Raw genomic sequence first — 12,132 nt, 5'->3', positions numbered from 1 at the left:
CTCACAAGGGGTCTGAGGATGTCATCTCAGTACCTAATAGCAGTCAGGCTACCTCTGGCGAGCACATGGAGGGATGTGCGGCCCTCCAAAAAAATGCCACCCCACACCATTGCTAAACCGGTCATGCTGAAGGATGTTGCAGGCAGCAGATCGCTCTCCACGGCGTCTCCAGACTCTGTCACGTCTGTCACATATGCTCAGTGTGAACCTGCTTTCATCTGTGAAGAGCACAGGGCGCCAGTGGCGACTTTGCCAATCCTGGTGTTCTGTGGCAAATGCCAAACGTTTTGCGCGGTGTTGGACTGTGAGCACAACCCCCATCTGTGGATGACGGGCCCTCATACCACCTTCATGGAGTTGGTTTCTAACCGTTTGTGCAGACACATGCACATTTGTGGCCTGCTGGAGGTCATTTTGCAGGGCTCTGGCAGTGCGCCTCCTGTTCCTCCTAAAACAAAGGCGGAGGTAGCATTTCTGCTGCTGCGTTGTGGCCCTCCTACGGCCCCCTCCACGTCTCCTGGTGTACTGGCCTGTCTCCTGGTAGCGCCTCCAGCCTCTGGACACTACGCAGACAGACATAGCAAACCTTCTTGCCACAGCTCGCATTGATGTGCCACCTTGGATGAGCTGCACTACTTGAGCAACTTTTGTGGGCTGTAGAGTCCATCTCATGCTACCACGAGTGTGAAAGAACAATCAACATTCAAAAGTGACCAAAATATCAGCCAGAAAGCATTGGTACTGAGATGTGGTGTGTGGTCCCCACCTCCAGATCCACTCCTTTATTGAGGGTGTCTTGATAATTGCCAATAATTTCCATCTATTGTCTATTCCATTTGCACAACAGCATGTGAAATTGATTGTGAATCAGTGTTGCTTCAAGTGGATAGTTTGATTTCACAGAAGTTTGATTTATTTGGAGTTATATTCTGTTGTTTAAGTGTTCCCTGTATTTTTTTGAACAGTGTAGTTTAGAGCATATCTGCTATGTTATAGAGGCCTCATCCACACTAAAATACTTTCTTCTGTTACTAACGTCATACACTGGGGGTCATCTCAGGGTGCCAAGGGAGGGTGGTTCACTGCGATTGAAGGGGGGTTGGTGATACCAGACAAATTGTTAGTGAAGGTGCAAGAGGTGAGGAAGAAATGGAAGAGGTGATGGGGGCGAGCAACAGTCAGAACATGAAGAGGATAATCATCCCCTCTCTGTTCGTGTTTGGTGGGAGGGGACAGAGGAAACAAGCTTCAGAATTACCCAGCCACCAACACAGTATGGGTTTGAACCTCTTGGAAGAGCCCAACTTATGAGTGCCTTCTTGCTGCACTATCTGCAACATGATCCCCGTATAGTTATGATTCTAAATGATGCTGATTACTGGCTTGTAATTCTGTTCGATCCATATTATAAGAGTAAATTTTGCCACATGCTTCCCGCCCTGAAAAAGGACCCTCGAATACTGGAGTATCGAAACACATTTTTACACAACCTTAAGAGAGGTTTTTCCCAAGACAGCAATGAGGCACACAGAATGCATTGCAGCTCTACACTTCCAACCTCTGGCACGTCAATTTATCAACGCAAAAATATTAGTAGCAGCAGTACTGTAAGTGGCAGAAGCAATTTCTGTGAGTCCTTTCACACATTTTTTAGACCAGCTCATGCACCAGCACAACAGAATACAAGTCTGACACATGAACGACTGGAGAGGATGGTGCACTCCTGATTGAGTCTCCATCTGCTGGGTTGGCTGTAGTGGAAGAGGTTTTGGTCTCTATTATAATAACTAATGCACACGCCCTGGCTGAGTGGCGTGTGCGTGTATATGTAGTGATTCCACTGGACCGTGTCGGAGAGTGAATGCCTGGAGGGGCGTAACTAAGTATCCACCCGATCCGACCAGGGTCGCACGACTGCATATGACGCCAGTGCACCAAGGAGGAACCGAGCAGAGGGACCAGGTGCTACTCCAGGACAGACCCCGGACACGGCTGTTGACCCACACAGGGGAATACAGGAACAGGCAGGTTAGGCTGGCACACAGACTGCTGGGTATAGGCAGACATGGCTGGTATGCAGACTGGCGGATGCTGGTAAGCACGACTGGTATGCAGGCTGGGAGGTACTGGCAGGTACGAAAGGTTGGAACATAGAGTGGATAGGACCCAGTACAGACTGGGACTCAGGAACAGAACCGCAGATGCGGTGGACAAACAGCAGAGTGAGGCCGCCCAGAGCGGCGAGCAAGAGCAGAACAAGATGAGACCGCCTGGAGCGGAGAGCGAGACTACCGGAGCAGCGAGCAAAGGGTCACAGCAGAGCGAGACTGCCGGAGCAGCGAGCAAAGGGTCAGAGCAGAGCGAGACTGCCGGAGCAGCGAGCAAAGGGTCAGAGCAGAGCGAGACTGCCGGAGCAGCGAGCAAAAGGAGAGCAGGCAAGAACCGCAGGAGCGGTGAGCAAGGCAGAGCAGGCAAGAACCGCCGGAGCGGTGAGCAAGGCAGCGCAGAGGGGACAGGGCTCTGTTTACACGGAACAGACTGGAAGGGAAAGGCAGAACCAGGTACACACAAGATACTTGCAATGAAGTAGCGAGTGGACTCTAAACTCACAAACGGGAGTACAGGGACAACGAGTAGGAGTTAGGTACGGGATCAGATTCTGCAAGAAAAGGGAAGGTACGGACATAGAGAAAAACAGGTAACAGGCTAGGAGAGTATTCAGACAAGAACAGACACAGCAGCAAGATACAGGAGCGGGTCTAGGTATGTGGCCCCTAGAAGGCGGAACGAACAGGCTAGGAGAATGTTCAGACAGGAACAGGCAAGATACAGGAACGGGTCTAGGTATACGGCCCCTAGAAGGTGGAAAGAATAGGCTAGCAGCGTGTTCACACTGGCCTGGAAATACAGCCTCCAGGATAGGCAGAAGACAACAGGCTAGAAGATAGTTCAGACAGGACACAGTTCAGACACGGGCACTGATACCGCAAGGCAGGAAACATAGACAGGACCTGGCACATCAGTGACTAGCAGCCAACTGACAGAACATAATGCTCAGGCAAGGATTCCAGGAAGGAGCTGGGTTAAATACCAGATGACAGACAGCAATAGGCTGAGGACGCACAAGGGGTGTGTCTGCAGCAGCTACAAGAAGCAGGAAGTGATCGGGCGCCGCCCTTAAGCAGCAGAAACAGAGGCAAGCAGACAGCATAGAGGGAAGCCAGGCTAGCAGACTGGACATGAGATCAAGTGCGCGCTCTTGCACAGTGGGAGATGGACCACTATGCAAGGACGCCGCCAGGTATGTTACAATAACTTTAATATATAAATATAATTATAAAAACTTTAGTGAAATTAATTTTTTGGTGCAGATATTGATCTTAGTGAAATTAATTTTTTGGTGCAGATATTGATCTCCACACAAGGGTACACAAACATGTTAAACTTAAAATTGATTTTCAATAAACAACCATCAGCCAACCCATCAAACGCATCTGCTGCTTCTTCCTCCTCTTTTGTTACCATGCCAAGTATTGTCAAGCAGGTCTCCGACTGCAGAACCTCCGGTTCTTTGCCCACTTCAGTCAGGCTGAGTGAGAGCCCATCACCTGTAATGGAAGAGGACATGCCTGCTGTTTTTGACCGATCTCCGAGAACGAGCACACCACAACCTTATCCATTGTAACATCTCCGTCTGCATCTCACTCACGGTCCAGCTGTTTGTCTGGTCCACCGTACTCTGCCCTCTCTCAGCACTGCAGCCAGCAAAAGATTGTTTCCTCCTACACATGACAAAGCTAAGAGACTGAACTCCACCATCTCCAATCTGTTGGCCACGGAAATGGTGGTGTCAGGCAGGGCCGGCTTCAGCACCCGGGGCCCTGAGCAGGCAAGGGGGCCCACTTGCCGTCGCGTACCCCTGCTCGCTATGGGACCCGTGAGTGGTGCGGTGCCGGTGTCAGCGCCCCCCCCCCCCCCGCTTGCTCAGGGCTCCGGCACCCGTTACAATACTACCCTCTCCCCGTGCCTCCGCAGCAGCTCCTGTCTCTTCCGCGGCTGCTGCACTGTGACGTCTCAGGTCAGAGGGCGCGGTGACGTTTTAACACTGCACTCTCTCCTGAGCCGTCACAGCGCAGAGCGGGAAGATGCCAGCGACGCTGGAGTCCGGAGCAGCAGCAGGTGAGAAATGAGGTGAGTATTGGATTTTTTTTTATTATTATTGTATGGGGGCATAGTGCATTAAATGGTGGAGTAGGGGTGTGTGACATCGTGCATGGGGCATTATAAGTGAGGGGGGTGTGACATCCTGCATGGGGCATTATATGGTGGGGGGGACAAGGGACATCCTGCATGGGGCATTATAAGGGAGGGGGGGATGTGACATCCTGCATGGGGCATTATAAGGGAGGGGGGGTGTGACATCCTGCATGGGGCCTTATAAGGGAGGGGGAAGTGACATCCTGCATGGGGCATTATATGGGGGGGAAGTGACATCCTGCATGGGGCATTACAGTTATATGAAAAAGTTTGGGCACCCCTATTAATCTTAAGCTTAATGTTTTATAAAAATTGGTGTTTTTGCAACAGCTATTTCAGTTTGATATATGTAATAACTGTTGGACACAGTAATGTTTCTGCCTTGAAATGATGTTTATTGTACTAACAGAAAATGTGCAATCTGCATTCAAACAAAATTTGACAGGTGCATAAGTATGGGCACCTCACCAGAAAAGTGACAGTAATAATTTAGTAGATCCTCCTTTTGCAAAAATAACAGCCTCTAGTCGCTTCCTGTAGCTTTTAATGATTTCCTGGATCCTGGATGAAGGTATTTTTGACCATTCCTCTTTACAAAACAATTCCAGTTCAGTTAAGTTTGATGGTCGCCGAGCATGGACAGCCCTCTTCAAATGATCCCACAGATGTTCAATGATATTCAGGTCTGGGGACTGGGATGGCCATTCCAGAACATTGTAATTGTTCCTCTGCATGAATGCCTGATTAGATTTGGAGCGGTGTTTTGGATCATTGTCTTGCTGAAAGATCCATCCCCTGCGTAACTTCAACTTTATCACTGATTCTTGAACATTATTGTCAATAATCTGCTGATACTGAGTGGAATCCATGCATCCCTCAACTTTAACAAGATTCCCGGTGCCGGCATTGGCCACACAGCCCCAAAGCATGATGGAACCTCCACCAAATTTTACTGTGGGTAGCAAGTGTTTTTCTTGAAATGCTGTGTTTTTTTGCCGCCATGCATAACGCCTTTTTGTATGACCAAACAACTCAATCTTGGTTTCATCAGTCCATGGGACCTTCTTCCAAAGAGAAATTGGCTTCTCCAAATGTGCTTTTGCATACCTCAGCCGACTCTGTTTGTGGCGTGCTTGCAGAAACGGCTTCTTTCGCATCACTCTCCCATACAGCTTCTCCTTGTGCAAAGTGTGTTGTATAGTTGACCGATGCACAGTGACACCATCTGCAGCAAGTTGATGCTGCAGCTCTCTGGAGGTGGTCTGAGGATTGTCCTTGACTGATCTCACCATTCTTCTTCTCTGCCTTTCTGATGTTTTTCTTGGCCTGCCACTTCTGGCCTTAACAAGAACTGTCCCTGTGTTCTTCCATTTCCTTACTATGTTCCTCACAGTGGAAACTGACAGGTTAAATCTCTGGGACAGCTTTTTGTATCCTTCCCCTGAACAACTATGTTGAATAATCTTTGTTTTCAGATCATTTGACAGTTGTTTTGAGGAGCCCATGATGCCACTCTTCAGAGGAGATTCAAACAGGAGAACAACTTGCAAGTGGCCACTTTCAGTAGCTTTTCTCATGATTGCATACACCTGGCTATGAAGTTCAAAGCTCAATGAGGTTACAAAACCAAAAAAAGTGCTTTAGTACGTCAGTAAAAAGTAGGTAGGAATATTTAAAACAAGAAAATGATAAGGGTGCCCATACTTATGCACCTGTCAAATTTTGCTTGAATGCAGATTGCACATTTTCAGTTAGTACAATAAACCTCATTTCAAGGCAGAAACATTACTGTGTCCAACAGTTATTACATATATCAAACTGATATAGCTGTTTCAAAAACACCAATTTTTATAAAACATTAAGCTTAAGATTAATAGGGGTGCTCAAACTTTTTCATATAACTGTATATGGGGGGGGGGGGGGGGACAGCCTGCATGGGCCATTATGTGGTGGGAACAGCCTGCATGAGGCATTATGTGGGGGCACAGCATGCATGGAGCATTATGTGGGGGCACAGCCTGCATGGAGCGTTATATGGGGGCCAGTATTCTGTATGGAGCGTTATATGGGGGCCAGTATCCTGTATGGAGCGATTCGCCGGTTTCTGAGCTATTGTAGAATTTACAATATATAATTTCTCTGCGGTATCTGTGCATCATGAATCGTGGTATGTGTTAAAGGGGCCCACTGAGACTCTTTCGCCCAGGGCCCAAAAAAACCTGAAGCCGGCCCTGGTGTCAGGCCCTAATTTTTTGAAATGTGAAAACTCCTGGTTGGGTCTTCATTTGCTGGATTCACTGTAGTAGGTGTTGGTCCCCATTATACTAGTTCTATATCTAGTGAAATTAATTCTTTGGTACAGATATTGTCACAGGAGTACACATGATATAATTGGTTTTCTTTGTACTGTGGTATATAAAGCGGGCTACATTTAATCTTTTAATTATTTGGTGATGATGTTGTTCTCCAGACAAGGGTACCCATTAGTGTTGAGCGAGCACTAAATGTGCTCAACTTAGTGATTCAGCGGTTTCTCAAAAATTACCCAGATCTGCTCATGAAAACGCCACGCGTGTGCCCATTTTAGAAAGTCAGCTACAGCTTTAGCCACCCTGGCAGTGCTTCAGCAGTGTTCGCAGCTTCCAGCTCACCGACTGGTGTGCGATGTGACCATATGTTGGAAATCAACATTGCAGATGTTGGGAAGGATTTGTGAGCAGCAGAGGGCAGTTGTTGAGTGCCAGCTTCAACATACTCGTTGGAATTCAGTTCAGCCTCCACACATAACAGCTGATGAGTGGGGATGGATGTTTGACATTTGTGTTGTCTCCAAAACTTTGAGGATTCCACCAAGATGGTGAGGGCGATGACGCCATAATTAGCATCATCATCCCGCTTCTCTGTCTACTGAAACGCTCGCAGCTCACAAAGACAAGGCCTTGCAGGCAGAGCAAGGAACTATACAGGGTGATGCTACACAGCCCAGCCTCATCTTATCTCAAGGCGGATTGGGTGATAATGAGGAAGAGGAGAACATGGACAGTCGTCCTCTTAGTGAGGACAGGGAAGTCTTGGCTTTCTTGGAAGTCTGTGGGAAAGCTGTATGAGTTTCGCTTAATGATGACCTTCAGTGGCTTTGCTTATGCATGTTATTTCTGAAAACACATTTTAGATCAGGCCATTGCCCAACTCTGTAGTCATGAAATTCAAGGCGCAAAGAAACATCTTTGTGTGTTGAAGCACCACCAAGAAGTGTGAGCTGATGTTGGACGGGCTGTCATTGCTTATGGAAGAAGCTGCATTAAAGGACTTTCCTGGGAGAAATGACAGCCGGCATAGATTCAGTTTCCCTCTATGCCAGTCCTTTCACTAAGCTAAATAATATGGCTGTGGTGAAATACAATTGTCACCAAGAAGCAATGTCAGACTGAAGAACAGTGGGCCCACTAGAGGATTTGATTCTGAGGGCCCACCTTTCTCCCCTGCTCAAGAGCCCCATAGCAGCTTTAAGGTTTGCATTATGAACTCTCCTGAAGGAGAAGCAAGGGCCCAACGGGGGAGTTTCCGGTTCTCTGGTGGGCCCGTGCAACCCTGCCGAGAAGCATCCCTGGCCAAGGTTCCCGGACACTCTATGGCTACTTTTTTACTGTGGACTGGCTCCAGCAATCTATAACATTCCAATCTATAAGATCCATTCACTGGCTCCCAATTGCCCAGCTTATCCAGTTCAAACTACTAACACTGACCTACAAAGCCATCCATAACCTTTCTCCTCCGTACATCTCTGAATTAATCTCCCGCTATATTCCCTTTCGTAATCTACGGTCTAACATGCTGGAGTAACTTGCACCTACTGCCACTCAGTGTCTTCAGCTCCTTTGTGAGAAACTAATATTTGAGCAGCTGTTCTACCAACTAAAATTCCTGAGATATGGAAATTGTGGATGGCTTCATTTCTGGTATTGGGTGCTAATACCAAACCGTGGTGTGACATTCACTGGATATTCCTGACTGGTTGGAGACCAGCTCATTCCCACAGAAAAGTACCAGCAGCAAGCTAAGGAGATAGTGGCCTCTGTTATCATGAAGGAGTTTGCTCGTTGTCTAGGGCAGAGGTCCCCAACCTTTTTTGCACCAGGGACCGGCTTTAAGCAAGACCAGTTTTCCATGGCCCGGTGGGGGTGGGGGCGGGGCTTTGGTCATATGGGGGTGGGGTTATGGAGGGGTGGAGCTGTATGGGGAGGATGCTGGCGGGACCTCGGTGTACAGCGCTGCTAAGTAGCAGCATTGTACATTGAGCGTCAGTGTATACAGCGCTGCTGCTTAGCAGCGCTACACACTGAACACCGGTACCGGGAGCCGCGTCACTGAAGCCAGTCTGCTGCCCCAGCACGCCCCACATAACATGTTCTGCCGGGGGCGTGTCAGTGAGGAGAGCCTGCCGCCCCACCCCGTCAGTAACACACCATGCTGTGCAGGAGGGCCGCGTCACTAAGACCCGCCCCGTGACGTACAACAGGTACCATGCTGTGCTGTGGAGGGCTGCGTCACTAAGACCCGCCCGACGCCCCACCCCGTCCTGCATAATGTTCTCTGCCGGGAGCTGCGAGCTGTCACGGCTATGGCAGAAAACATTATAAATCCACACAGAGCGAGTGCTGACCAGGCGCAGGGCCGCGGAGCTAGCTGTCAGCGGCAGGGCCGGCTCCAGGTTTTTCTGGGCCCCGGGCGAAAGAGTCTCAGTGGGCCCCTTTAACACATACCACGATTCATGATGCAGAGATACGGCGGAGAAATATATATATATAGTACAATGCAAAGATTTCACTTCATGAGTGATATCTATTGTAAATTCTACAATAGCTCAGAAACCGGTGAATCGCTCCACACAGAATAGTGGCCCCCATATAAGGCTCCATACGGAATACTGGTCCCCATATAACGCCCATACGGAATACTGGCCCCCATATAACGCTTCATACGGAATACTGGCCCCCATATAAGGCCCCATACGGAATACTTGCCCCCATATAAGGCCCCATACGGAATACTTGCCCCCATATAAGGCCCCATACGGAATACTTGCCCCCATATAAGGCCCCATACGGAATACTTGCCCCCATATAAGGCCCCATACGGAATACTGGCCCCCATATAAGACCCCATACGGAATACTGGCCCCCATATAAGACCCCGTACGGAATACTGGCCCCCATATAAGACCCCATACGGAATACTGGCCCCCATATAAGGCTCCATACAGGATACTGGCCCCCATATAACGCTCCATACAGGATACCGGTCCCCATATAATGCTGCATGCAGGCTGTTACCCCCCACATAATGCCTCATACAGGCTGTCCCCCCCTTATAATGCTCCATGCAGGCTGTTCCCCCCCACATAATGCCCCATACAGGCCCCCCCCTTTTAATGCTCCATGCAGGCTGTTACCCCCCACATAATGCCCCATACAGGCTGCCCCCCCTCTTTATAATGCCCCATGCAGGCTGTCACCCCTCCTCTTTATACTGCCCCATGCAGGCTGTCACCCCTCCTCTTTATACTGCCCCATGCAGGCTGTCACCCCCCCTCTTTATAATGCCCCATGCAGGCTGTCACCCCCCCTCTTTATAATGCCCCATGCAGGCTGTCACCCCTCCTCTTTATAATGCTCCATGCAGGCTGTCACCCCTCCTCTTTATACTGCCCCATGCAGGCTGTCACCCCTCCTCTTTATAATGCCCCATGCAGGATGTCCCCCCCCTCTCTTTATAATGCCCCGTGCAGGCTGTTCCCCACCTTATAATGCCCCATGCAGGCTGTCACCCCTCCTCTTTATAATGCCCCAAGCAGGAATCCCCCCCTCTTTATAATGCCCCATGCAGGCTGTTCCCCACCTTATAATGCCCCATGCAGGCTGTCACCCCTCCTCTTTATAATGCCCCAAGCAGGAATCCCCCCCTCTTTATAATGCCCCATGCAGGCTGTTCCCCACCTTATAATGCCCCATGCAGGCTGTCACCCCTCCTCTTTATAATGCCCCAAGCAGGATGCCCCCCCTCCTCTCTTTATACTGCCCCATGCCTCCATACATTAAAAAAAAAAAAAAATCAAATACTCACCTCCCTTCTCCTCACCTGCTACCTGCTGCCCGCCGCTCGCTGCTCGGCTCCGAACTCCAGCGTTGTCGTTTCTTCCCGCTCAGCGCTCCCTGTGACGGCTCAGGGGAGGGCGCGGTGTAAAGACGTCACCGCGCCCTCTGACCTGAGACGTCACAGGGAGCGCAGAGCAGGAAGACAGCTGATCTGCGGAGGCACGGGGAGAGGTAAGTATCGGGCTGCCGGGGCCCTGAGCAAGCGGCGGAGAAGGGCCGGCGCTGACACCGCTCTCCTCCGCCCATAGCCCAGCGGGGTGCGCGACCGCCAGTGGGCCCCTCTGCCTGCTCAGAGCCCCGGCATTTGCCCGGGTGCTGACGCCGGCCCTGGTCAGCGGCGCCGCGGACCGGCTGAAAAACCCCAACGGCCCGGTCCTGGTCCGCGGACCGGCGGTTGGGGACCTCTGGTCTAGGGGACCGATCACTGCTGCTGTCTACCTTGTGAACATTGTGTTGAAGATCCTACTGTTTTTATATTTTTAAATGAGCACACACCAACCGTGGTTTCTGCAGCAGCGCATCCAGGCTGGGATAGTGGCGGAGAAATTGCTGTACCATCAGGTAAAGGATGCAAGACATGCAAGGCACGTGTGTGAGGTTGCCCCGGTGTAGGGTCGCCACCAGGTTTGCACCTTTATTGCACACGACCTTCCCTTGCTCCAGGTTCAGTGGAGACAGCCATTGCTCAAACTCGGGCTGGAGAGCTGTCCACAACTCTTCAGCTGTATGACTGTGATCTCCAAGGCATATTCATTTTAAGGCTATGTGCCCACGATGCAGAAATGAAGCAGAAAATTTCTGCAGCATTTCTGCATCTCCCTGGCAGAAAAAACGCATGCAGATTGTGCATGCGTTTTTCCTGCAGAATACATGCGGATCCACATGCGTTTCCGCATGCAGATTGACAAGCGCTTTCCAGGCGATAGCATCACTTGGAAAGTGCTTGTCAACTAGGTCACACTGTATAAATCCATGCAAACAGCATGGATTTATATAGTGTGAACCGTAAAAATGAAAACAAATAAAGCTATACTCACCCCCGATGCCCGTCGTGGCTGCAGCGCTCGTTCCTGTCTGGTTCCTGGATGCCGGCATATCGCGAGACAGAGCGGTGAAGGGCCTGCGGTCACATGACTGTGACGTCACCGCAGGTCCTCAAGCGATGCCGGCATTCAGAGAGAAGCCGCCGGACAGGTGAATATAAACTTTATTTGTTATTTTATTCTTTTTTTACAGGTACAATGGTACCCAGGTCTGGATGAGAGTCTCCTCTCCTCCAGAACTGGGTACCATCCGCACATAGAGACGCATAGAAGCCGCTTGTAAAAATGTACAGTCACGGTTTCTATGCGTCTCAATGCAAGTCAATGGCGGGAGTTCCGCTGCGCTTCCGCAAAATTAAATGACATGCTGCGGATTTTTGTACGCAGCATAAACGCTGCGGAAAAATCCGCAGCATGTGCATAGAACATGCGGAATCCCCTTGGGGACCATGGGGTGCGGATTAGCTAGCGTTTCACAAGCGTTTATGCTGCGGAAATTCCACAGCATAAACGCTTGAAAAACGCTACGTGGGCACTCAGCCTAACACTGCCTGATTGCAGTGAAATCATGGCTGCGCGGTATGGAGGTGGGGGGATTCTTTCTGCACTGTTGGAACATGTGTCTCATTAATGCAGAGGTTGAGGGCACAGGTGGAGGCCCTAGAGGAGGCACAGGC

This window comes from Phyllobates terribilis, unplaced genomic scaffold, assembly GCF_046119375.1.
Source record: "Phyllobates terribilis strain yellow unplaced genomic scaffold, ASM4611937v1 Scaffold_7__3_contigs__length_470593459, whole genome shotgun sequence".
Taxonomy (NCBI): Eukaryota; Metazoa; Chordata; class Amphibia; order Anura; family Dendrobatidae; genus Phyllobates; species Phyllobates terribilis.
Note: the sequence above shows the minus strand (reverse complement) of the source record.